The sequence below is a fragment of the Oratosquilla oratoria genome, chromosome 43 (assembly GCF_046742065.1).
Source record: "Oratosquilla oratoria isolate Oo_2021 chromosome 43, ASM4674206v1, whole genome shotgun sequence".
Classification (NCBI taxonomy): domain Eukaryota; kingdom Metazoa; phylum Arthropoda; class Malacostraca; order Stomatopoda; family Squillidae; genus Oratosquilla; species Oratosquilla oratoria.
In genome coordinates, this window is record NC_134819.1 from 12891146 (window position 1) to 12903645 (window position 12500).

Sequence of the window (12500 nt, forward strand, 5' to 3'; positions counted from 1 at the left end):
CAAAAAATAGATAAGTAAAGAACCATAAACGATAAAAACCTAAGATCATAGACAGAAACAAAGGTGCGATAAAACACCGATCTGAGCAATCAGCATCTCACAAAAGAAAGTATCCCTCCAGATACCGAGAGAAAATTGACATAAAAAAAGAAAAAAAGAAAAAAAAGAAATCAAGTCAAGTTTATTCAAACAAGTTTGCCTAGACCGCATTCAAGAGTGACTACTGCAAAAGCCAAATTCTTTCTCTTGGGGTCCTACCTCTGCACTTCTGGTGAGGTCCTACCGCCCTCCCTCCTTTCCTCCCTATCCCTCCTACGATATTTTCATATTTGCAGTTGTTCATGGATTTCACGTGTGATGCTGATTTTTTTTACATTATATCCAAGACGATTAAACTATAATAGGTTACTGTAGTACTTCGAAAGGCGGGGAAGGGACCCTTTAAGATAGAATTCTACTCCAATTACGGATAAAACCAGTGCGGGAGAAAACAATTTTCTCCGTGAGGAAACTCTGAAATGCGGAGATCGCCTCCAATATCAAAGGGCCTCCTCGGCAGCTTCGACGACTTTCCAGAAGTAACTTTTGGTTCCGAACATTGGGGAGATCGGGGACTTCCGAGCTTTAGTGATTCCTAATAGAGAGAAATGTGACGTCAGGTCGGATGGGCCCCAGATGTTGTCGTCGTCGTGCGTATCTCGAACCTCGATATACTGTATTAGTCGGTCACAAGAGAGAGAGAGAGAGAGAGAGAGAGAGAGAGAGAGAGAGAGAGAGAGAGAGAGAGAGAGAGAGAGAGAGAGAGAGAGAGAGAGAGAGAGAGAGGGAGATAGATAGAGAGATATCGATTTCAAAGGAGACTCCCCCCCCACATGGATTATCGTAGGCTTGAGGCAGAATAGTCAATTCAGGATTGTATAAGAACACATGTAAGTAAAGGGGTGAAGTAGACCCCTTGGCTGAATAAAATCTTTTGGCGGCAGCGAGAACAGATAGCCACCGTGAACAGCAAAAAAAAAAAAAAAAAAAAAATACTAATTCCCTTCGTGCACGATGACAACCTTCTTTTCGATGTTGCTCCCCGCCAGGTGATTTTATTTAGTACCTCGTGACCCTTATCTGCAGGTCCGTGTGGACATGCAGAGCCCTCTTCACTACGGTCTACGTATTTTGCTCGCTATTCTGTCTACCACCAAAAGATTTCAATAAATATGCCCAAGGCAGCTCGCACACCGACGCAACCAGTTGCATGAAACCGATCGCGGGGCATGGCATAACAATGAGTCTCCTTAAAAGTGGCAGTTGCCGACAAGATTGACGAGATAAACACCATATGAGGACGGAGCCTTTATTTGTACGACGTTTCGCTTATTACAGCTTTTTCCAAGTACTTGGAAAAAGCTGTAATAAGCGAAACGTCGTACAAATAAAGGCTCCGTCCTCATATGGTGTTTATCTCGTCATAACAATGAGTGTGTTGGGGGGGGGGTGCAGGGAGGTGTTTGTATGTGTGTGCGCGATCGGTTTCGTGCAACTGGTTGCGTCCATGTGCGAGCTGCTTTAAGGTACGGTTACACTAGTCAACGGATGGGTTGGATTCCGAAACTAGGGATGGATTTCGTCCAACGCTGGAGAATTTGGGTTGGAATCCAAGCCTAGGGACGTCCAACGCAATACCGTTGTACTCCACATCTCAAAAGAGATCCGAGGAAAAGAAACTAAAGCTATATGTTATGAGTATTCATATTTACGACATATTTGAAATATTTATACAATTTATTTAGTAATAAGAGATAAATTATATTATTTAATAGAAAAAAACATTTAATTTATATTGTGGCAATAATCAAACAGTCGTTTTTCTTACGCGCAAAAACTCTTCTCGGCATTTGGTTGATATCTACAATTCTTGACGTGATGGAGTGAATACTGAAATTATCCATGCTCCAGTAGAAAAGATACGTCTACAAGAGGCGCTTTGGGATGTGAGGCATCCCAACTATATAAAAGAAATAGTAGTATGATCTCTCACTGAGTCAGCCCTTCAGTTACCATTTTCAATGGATGACGAATATCTGCCTAGTGCTCGATAACCTGTGTGTGTGTGTGTGTATGTGTGTGTGTGTGTGTGTGTGTGTGTGTGTGTGTGTGTGTGTGTGTGTGTGTGTGTGTGTGTGCGTTTACCTAGTTGTATTTTACCGGAAGAGAGCTATGCTCGTAGTGACCCGCTTTTGTATTTTTCTGCATCCAGTTTGTTCTTAAAATCTTGTATAGTTTTAGCACTCGCTGTTTCCTCATTCAGTTTGTTTCAGATATCTATCACTCTGTGTGGGAAGCTATTCTTTTTCAGATCTCCTCTGTAACTGTCCTTCTTAAGTTTCTTCTCGTGTCCTCTTGTTTTTCTTCTGCCCCACTTTAGTAAGTCGTCTCTATCAAGAATTTCCATCCCTTTCATAATTCTATAGATGTGTGTGTGTGCATATGTGTGTGTGCATATGTGTGTGTGCATGTGTGTATGTGTGTGTGTGCATGTGTGTGTGTATGTGCATGTGTGTGTGTGTGTGCATGTGTGTGTGTGCATACGTGTGTGTGTATAAGATATGCAAAGTTCGTCATATATACATTTTAGAGAGATCACGAGTAGTTTAATATTATTTGAGATAAAATAATTGCGAAAATGACATGGGCATTGGCTTTTTCTACGTGACTGGTGGGAATTTCTCTACAAGGTAAGGCTGGACTTACGTGTATCCACTTATTATTGGATGAACGAATGCAAAAGTTGAACTACAAGGTTATCGTCGACTAGTGTAACCGTACCTTTAGACATCGAGAGGGAGCACTCTCGATATTCCTCCCCTCCGCACCGAGTTGCATTTGTATACTTCCTTCTGGTTGCCGCCAGGCGATTTTATTTGTCTCCTTGGCACCCCCCATCCCTCCCCTGGGTAAGGAAGAGATTAACCCTTTAGGTACCGAACTCGATTCCAATGGTTATTCTGTCTGCCGCCAAGCGATTTTATTCACCAGAAGGAAAACCTCAGGAAACCAAATGGAAAGTGCGGAGCCTAAGCCAGGAGGCGCTGAGTAGCTGCGGCTTGAACCGTCACTTTTCCCCTTATTATGCCCTTTGGGGAATGTTGGGCCAAGTGACAATCATTGCTGGGAATCGGAGAAAAGTGCGGGATTCGAACCCACATCTAAACGAATGCGAGACCAACACGCTTCCTATTACGTCACTGCCACTTGGAGAAAATCGTAGAGGAAATCGTGATGTAGAAAATCCTGGACAAATTCCAAAGAAAATCCCAGTGACGAGATAATAATACACAATGGTGACTTACAAATTTTTTTTTTCCTTTTTACAAAGATTAAAGGGCGAAGTTGAGGTCGAAATAAAAAAAAAAGATGATCAAATAAGTGAAATAGAATAAAATACAATGATAATGAGAAAAACAATAATAAATATAATTTCGCACTAATCAACTCCTTGGAGTATCTTACTCGAATTGTATGTTTGTTCCTTCTGTTGCCAGGTGGTATTATTCAGCTGGACTCCAAGGGGTGCTCGTGGCCACTCCTTGGGTCTCCAAATTCCATATATAACATTAGTTGTTCTTGATCACATACGGTTTTGGATTCTGTTTGCAGAGCTGGGCGCGTTCCTAGGTACGTCCCTCGGTGTCCTGACTATAGACGAGTATGTGTCAGTCAGGACACCGAGAGACGCACCGAGGAACGCGTCCAGCTGTCTGTTTGGTCATTGTCGAGGAAATGCAAGTCATGCATGAATTGTTAGTATATATATTTTTGTCATCTGTTTATTTCTTGTATATAATTTTATTTTCTATATATTTTTTAGGGACACGAGTTAGTTTATTGCATCCTGTTGCAATGTGGTGGTCAGATCAATTCCCCATTCCCGCCACACTCAACCTCGTTGGGGAAGGTTGAACATGTCACCCCTTCTGTCATACACAGGCCTGAGCTCCCTTCGCCCAGACTTGGCAGGGGCGTAGAAAGACAGAAAACAAGGAGGCACGCAACAGAAAAATTATTTCAATGGTTGTTAGCTAAATTAGACACACACACACACACACACACACACACACACACACACACACACACACACACACACACACACACACACACACACACACACACACACACACACACATGCAACTGCACATACGCATAGGTATACAGGAAACACGTGTGTTTGTGTGTGTATTTACCTAGTTGTATTTTACGGAAAGGGGAGCTATGCTCGTGGTGTCCCGTCTTCATATCTCATTTTATCTAAACTATTTTTATATATGTGTGTGTGCGTGCGTGCGTGCCTCTGTGTGCGCGCGCGTGTGTGTGTGTGTGTGTGTGTGTGTGTGTGTGTGTGTGTGTGTGTGTGTGTGTGATTCACCGCAGTCTAGGACAAGTTAGACTCGTGACCAGCAGTTATTACCGTCTCGGATGAGAGTTCTGAGCTCATAAATGGTCCAATCTATGGGTAATGCTTTGGCCTCTCTCTCTCTCTCTCTCTCTCTCTCTCTCTCTCTCTCTCTCTCTCTCTCTCTCTCTCTCTCTCTCTCTCTCACACACACACACACAAAAAAAAAAAAAAAAAAAAAACCATGCCCACCAAAACTGGAGTGCCGATTCGCAGTGCATTGATGCTGATTTTTTTTTTTCAGTCTCAGGCAGGTCTCGAACTCGGATCGCTGAATTAACGGTCGAGAACGATACCACTGCACCGTCGTGAATGTAATTTCATATTTTTAGCTACTGTTATTGTAGTGTATCAAGAAAAAAATGTATGCACTCAAATTTGATCTAAATCAATTCTAGTCTATCACAGCTAGACAAAAGAGTAAATGCAACATCTTCAGGGAGCACCATTTCATCGTATATGATGAAACGTCGACATTCTCTTTAATTTCGAGAGTTAAATGACGTCTCGTGAGCCGCCCCGGCCGCGGACGTGCCCTAAACAAGAATATGATTCTTTGCTAATGGGTTCCTTCTCCGATTTAGGAACCCCTACACAAAACTGTCTTTCTTAGACTTACTTAAAATAAACGTCATGCTACGCGGACTTTCACGACGTCAGTCTATCGCTGTGTTGTTTTTCGTGAGCGTCATCCACCTACCTACGAGCGGGAAGGCAGCGGGAAATCCATGCTGATACACACGATACCAACTCTCGAACGACCGTTTTTTTTTTTTTTTCCTGTTTTTTTTAGGCGTCACAATTCACTGCCCACGGAAAAAAGTAATTGGAGATCTTGCAGGTGCAGCTCGGAAAAAAATATATTGTGACAAAAAAGGAACCAGAATGACAAGGTAATTTAGTTTTTTGTCGTTTTTCTTTTTTGTAATAAGATTAGCTCCAGTTGGCTTATAACTTCAACTTTCTTGATTTTTCAGTGTCTGTCATGTAATGGTGGAATATTGTTTTCGATTGACGCCACGAAAAGGGTGAAGTGAATAGTATTTCGCTTTGAGGCTAGAAATCAGAACGTGCGCTTGTTGCTTCGTTTGTTTATGTTAGGGACTACCTCTTTGTTCATTTTAGGGAATGTCATCCAGCGTCAGATATTACTATTTTATTTCAAGTACAACCACTTGGAAAATTAAAGGTGTTTTATTTCACTGGAATATATTCTTAATACTTGCCAAAGCCAATAATAGCTAAACAAATTACACAAAACTCCTTCGTTTTCTTATTCATTGCAATTTGAAATTACTGATCCTATCTCAACACATCTGCTTCAGCTATTTTCGTAAAACCTACCTGTGGCGCCATCTGCTTCGAAGTGACGCCATAGATTCTGTTCATTCTTCATGCATCGTCATTATATTTGATGATTAGTGATCGTGTCGAGTGAGAAGAAAAGAATATGAGAAAAGAGGCGGAGAATAATGGTACATCTATAACACATAGAACTCAAGACAGAGAGGCAGAAGAAAGCTTATGATAATCGCCCAGCAACAATGACATCATTGACGTACAAAACATGCACGGAGAGCTAAATGATAGGGCTAGATTCTCTTACAATAATATTAAATGGCATTTTTAAAGCATCATTCAAAACAAATGATAAGATACATTGTTTTTGTATTTTTTAAAATTAATTTTATCGGATAAATAAGCTTAGAAAAATAAAACCAGGATAAATAAAATTCTGTGAATAACAAATAAGTGACACAGAATAGATATAACAAAAGGGAAAATAAAAATAAAGACAGAAAATAGGGCGTGCAGTATAGGAATAATGAAAAAAAGAAAAGAAAAAAAACCTGTTGTTTGCTGGAATGGATTGATATGTTCTTAGCGATATTTACAGTGAAACTTTTGTTTCTATACATATATATATATATTGTAAGCAATCTAAAATGCTGTATCTAACTTGTGTAGATATTTTTTCTAGTACTAAAACCATATCACCATTATTAACCTTTTCATCTGGTACGCTTGAGCTGAGATGAAAAAAATACCTGTATTACGTTGTAGAAATAATTGTTTATAACCTTTTGTGGTATCCAAGAGGCGTAGTTTTCTCTCAAATGCGAAACTAAACTCTCGTTGTCTCTTCCTCCCCCCCCCTCTCTCTCTCTCTCTCTCTCTCTCTCTCTCTCTCTCTCTCTCTCTCTCTCTCTCTCTCTCTCTCTCTCTGCGTGCGTGCGTGCGTGCGTATGTGTGTTCTTTCCTTCCTTTCTTTACACATTCTTCCTGGCCTACCTCTCCACTCCCACTCTCCCTTCCCCGTCCTTCCCTTTTCTCTCTCTCCCTCTTTCTCCCGCAAACAATGAATTCAGCCGTTCGAGTTGGCGATCGAAAATTTGGTAAAAAATCACGGAAGGACACAACTTTTCTTTTACGTTGTATTCCGCCTGCCGCTAGGTGATTCTGTTATTCTGAATGATAATAATAGATAATAATAATAATAATAATAGTAATAATGATAATAATAATAATGATAATAATAATAGTAATAATGATAATAATGATAATAATAATAATAATAATAATAATAATAATAATGATAATAATAATAATGATAATAATAATAATAATAATGATAATAATGATAATAATAATAATAATGATGATAATGATGATAATGATGATAATGATGATAATGATGATAATGATAATAATGATAATAATGATAATAATGATAATAATGATAATAATGATAATAATGATAATAATAATAATAATAATAATTAATGATAATAATAATAATAATAATAATAGTGATAATAATAAAAATAATGATAATAATAATAATAATGAAAATAATAATAATGATTATGATTGATGATGATGATGATGATGATGATGATGATGACATTGAACAACTTGGATTCACTTGGATCACCCACCCGTATTTCTTGTGACGGCAGTGGCCGGGTGAGAGAACGAATCCTCCCTTTCTCTCCCTTTTCCCTCGCCTCACCCTAAGGTACGGTTACACAAGTCAACGGATGGGTTGGATTCCGAGCCTAGGGATGGATTTCGTCCAACGCTGGAGGATTTGGGTGGGAATCCAAGCCTAGGGACGCCCAAAGCAATACCGTCGTACTCCACATCTCGAAAGATATCAGAGAAAAAGAAACTGAAGATATATGCTAAGAGTATTCATATTTACGACGTATTATATATATATATATATATATATATATATATAATATATATATATATACATATATATATATACTGTATATGTATATATATGTGTGTGTGTGTGTGTGTGTGTACACTTTATTCAGTAGTATAAAATCATCTTGAAAAAGACAATAAATTTTATTGATTTTATATTGTGGCAATCAAACAGTCGTTTGAATACTGCTGTATGTAAACATTGGTAATTTTTCTTCTCACCATTTGATTGATATTTACATTTTTCGCCGTGATGGAGTGGAATACTGAAGCTATCCATGCTCCAGCAGAGAAGATACAACTACAAGAGGCTCTTTGGAATGTAAGGCATTCCGACTATATTAAGAAATGGTAATCTCTCTCTCACTGTGTCTCTTCAATTACCATTTTCAATGGATGACAAATATATTCTGCATAATGCTCGATAACCTGTACGTGTGTGTGTGTGTGTGTGTGTGTGTGTGTGTGTGTGTGTGTGTGTGTGTGTGTGTGTGTGTGTGTGTGTGTGTGTGTGTGTGTGTGTGTGTGTGTGTGTGTGTGATTCGCCATGGTCTTGGATCACGTGTTGGACTCGTGATCGACAGCTATTTCCCTCCCGGAAGAGAGCTCAAATCTCATACATGACTGATCTATGGGTAGTGCTGTGACCTTACACGCACCCACACCCACAACTACCCGCCCATGAGAGTTGGAGTAACGACTCGCAGCGCAGCGATATTGAAATTACTTCAGCTCTGGAAGGACTTCGAACCCGGACCGCCGTAGTGGCGGCCGGGAACTCTACCACTACGCCATCGAGTCGTGTGTGTGTGTGATTCAATATGGTCTTGGATCACGTGTTGAACTCGTGATCAACAGTTATTAACCTCCCGGATGAGAGCTCAGAGCTCTTATGACCGATCTATGGGTAATACTGTGACCTTACATGCACACACACACCCAACTTCCCACCAACGAGAGTTGGAGTAACACCCCGCAGCGCAGCGATACTGAAATTATTTCAGCCTTAGGCAGTAGTCGAACCCGGACCGCCGTAGTGGCAGGCGAGAACTCTAACCACAGTGCCACGAGGTGTTCGCATGTTTTTGTGCATGTGTGTGTGTGTGTGTGTGTGTGCATTAGATATGCAAAGATTGTCAAATTTGCATTTTAGAGAGATCGCGGGTCGTTTAAAGTTATTTGGGATACAATATTTGAGAAAGTGGCGTAGGCCAATGGGATTCCTCATTCTGGATAGAGGGTGGGACTTGCTTCAAATAGCTCTGTGATGCACAGAGTCCCCCCACAAGAACATATTGAGGCATAGGTGTGTAGTCGCAGGATATGGGTAAGCAGCTTCTTGGGAGAAAGTGTAAGGACAACTAGCCTTAAGCGTCAGAGCATGTATGTTTGGGCTACGGCCATAATACTCTTGTGAGAAACATATTTGTAGGCTACCAAAAGCACAGTTCCGGTCGGGTCACGGTCAGTATCCTTTCAGACTCGGGCCGGCCAACACGTGTGTGTATGCCAGTTTCCATTCAATAAAGTGACGAACCTAAACCGACTGTCAATCTCTCCCTGTGTCACTAGCCCAGTAACAGCTCCTTTTACGTGATTGGTGGGAATTTCTTTACGAGGTTAGACTGGAACTTACGTGTAACCATTTATTTTTGGATGAACGAATACAAAAGTTGGACTGCAAGCTTATCGTCGACTAGTGTAACCGTACTTTCACCCCGGCGTCGGCTTCAATGATCCGGGGCCTCCTCTGTCGAATCGTGAGCGTTGCTCGGGTGTCGGCATCGGTGAAGTGGTCGAGCAAGAGTGAATCAGCGTTTCCGCCCTCCGCGTATGACCATGTGTCATTTTTCTTGGGGCCGGAGCACAATGGGGGAAACTTGGTAGTATGGGTCATGCCACTTTTCTAGACACGAATTTTTGCACACCTCACCTTCCTCTAAAAAAAAAAAAAAAAAAAAAAAAAAAAAAAAAAAGTCTGTTGCGAAGACGAATTTGGAACTTTCATTCCTTATTTCTGCCTAAGCTAAAGCTTCCTAAAACATCTCCCATCTATGTACTATTAGCTTGGCGATATCTTCACTGTGTCTCATTTAACCATTGATAAACCTGTAAAACAGCTTCAAATTCATATATGGTACTTGGTCTATACACTTATTCTCCAATTATGATATTTAGATTTCTGTATGTGTGTGTGTGTGTGTGTGTGTGTGTGTTTATGCACGTGTATGTATTTACCTAATTGTAGTTAACAGGAATGGAACATCATTCGTAGGGTCCTGTCTCTTATTTTTCAATTTATCATATGTAGCTACGAGGGTGGCACAGTGGTAAATTACGATTCAAAAGATGAAAAAAAAAGACGAGAATAACAGTGACACATGTGGAGCAGCGTGCACATACACCACGGGTTCATGGAAGCGCGGCCCATACACACTTTGCGTAGAGGCATACAACACTACAGGTGTACACAAATTAATTCATTAAGGGATTCTGAACCTTTTTGCACCCCCTGCGGCACTCCTTTCATCGTACACCGTACTTAAAATTGTAGGAAATGTATTTAATATCTACTCCATCTCTGGAACTCAAATAGTGTGATGTCGTGTTATTATGTAAATTGTAGAATGTGAAAGACTGCACTTTGAAGAAAGACCAATGCTTCAACAGGATGAGTCGGTGTTCCCAATTGTTTGCCCACCACTACCCCCAAAACTTAAGAAATATCTTCCTTGGTGGATGGGGATGGGGTGGTGATGGTTAGTAATTCACTCTTAATCTCTGTAGATCTCGCGTGTCCGCTCACAATGTATTTTTCATGTTAGGCTGTGGAGAAGGTTCCTTCTTCTCCATCCCCCCCCCCCCAAAAAAAAAAAAAAAAAAAAAAAAACTGTGAGAGGCTGGAAAGGATCACAGACCGTGTTCGTAATCTATGGATTATCTTTTAATTATGTTTCTTTTCTCCGAAAGTGAGATTTACAGTTTATTTTACGAATTTTTAGAACATCTAATTTGCCTAGAAACATACACATACACACACACACACACACACACACACACACACACACACACACACACACACACACACACACACACACACACACACACACACACACACACACAGGAAAATGCTAGAAGATACAAGGCAATCATTAAATGAGATACTATTGGGCGGGGGTAATCTGGTAATTATGGGGGACTTCAATTGCAAAGAAATTTGTTAGGAAAACATGACAGTGAGAGGAGGAGACGACTTGTGGGGTAATGTACTACTGGATATGACCATGGAATATACAATGACTCAGTGGGTCAGTGAAAACAATAGATACAGAAATAACGAGGAGCCGTTGAAACTAGATTTAATATTTACAACAGAACCTGAAATTGTGGATAAAATCCATTACAAGACACCAATTGGAAAGAGTGACCACATACTCATTGAAACTGAACTAAAGGAAGAAATCTACATGGAGAGAAATTAAAAGCATAGGAAAGAAAGATTGATGTACAGCAAAACGGACTTTGCAAAACTAAAGAAATTATTCCAGAATGCAAACTGGGGAAAATTTTACATGGAAGAGACAAAAGTGGAAGAGAAATGGGATATATTGATGGATAATTACAATGAAGGGGTGAATAGGCACGTACCAAGACAGAAGCGAGAGAGAGTGTACATTAAATGCTGGTTCAACAAAAGATGCAGTGAGGCAAAAGACAGAAGGGACAGAGCTTGGAAAAGGTGGAGAAAAGATAAAAAAGAAAAAAAGAAAAATGGAAAATGGCAAGTTTATATAAACAACAGAAATGAGTATGTTAAAGTGAGAAGAGAGGAAAAAAGGAACCATGAAAAGGATATTATAGATAAGTGCAAAGAGCAACCCAAGCTATTCTATCGATACGTGAATGGTAAACTTAAAAAACAAACAGGAAGTGGTGAAATTACGCCAAGGGAATATAGAATACACAGAAGAATTAGAAATGGCAGAAGTCATGAATAATCACTTCAAATCTGTCTTCACTAGAGAGAAAACACAATATTGGGACGAAGGTAATGAAAGGCGATCTACCCTCATGAGCGAGATAATAATAACACAAAAAGAAATATTGGAACAATATTGGAAATCACATGGCCCGGATGGAATTGCAAATTGGATTTTAAAAGAATGCAAAGAAGAACGAACGGACAAAATACATAACATAATAAATTGCTCACTCAAAGAAGGAAAAATACCAAAAGACTGGAAAAATGCTACCATTGTACCAATATATAAAGGAGGAAACAAGGAAGAACCAACTAACTTTAGGCCAATCTCAGTAACAAGAACTATAGCCAAAATTTGTGAGAAAATCATCAAGAATAGATGGGTAAAACACCTGGAAGACAACAATATAATAAACCCAAGACAATTTGGGTTCAGACAAGGAAGATCATGTACCACAAACTTAGTATGTTTCTACTCAAGATTAATAGACATAGTGCAAGAAAGGAATGGATAGGCTGATTGTGCCTTCCTGGACTTACAAAAAGCTTTTGACAAAGTACCACACAAAAATTTATTAAAAAAACTGGAACATATAGGAGGGATACAAGGGAACCTATTAAAGTGGATGGAGGACTTCCTGATTGGTAGAAGGATGAGAGTAGTGCTAAGAGAAAACTATTCAGGTTGGAAAGAGGTGATCAGTGGAGTACCGCAAGGATCTGTATTGGCTCCAATAATGTTTGCTATTTATGTGAATGACATGGAAGACGATGTGAAATGTTACATGAGCTTCTTTGCAGACGACGCCAAACTGTTAAGGAAAGTAAAAACTGAAAAAAGATTGCGAATCACTGCAG

General features: G+C 39.8%; 1 protein-coding gene across 1 annotated transcript in view; it reads left to right on the forward strand.

Annotated features, from left to right (window-relative positions):
* LOC143021871 (platelet-activating factor acetylhydrolase-like) overlaps window positions 1–12500 on the forward strand; it is a 50664-nt gene that overhangs the window by 509 nt on the left and 37655 nt on the right. The window lies entirely within an intron of this gene.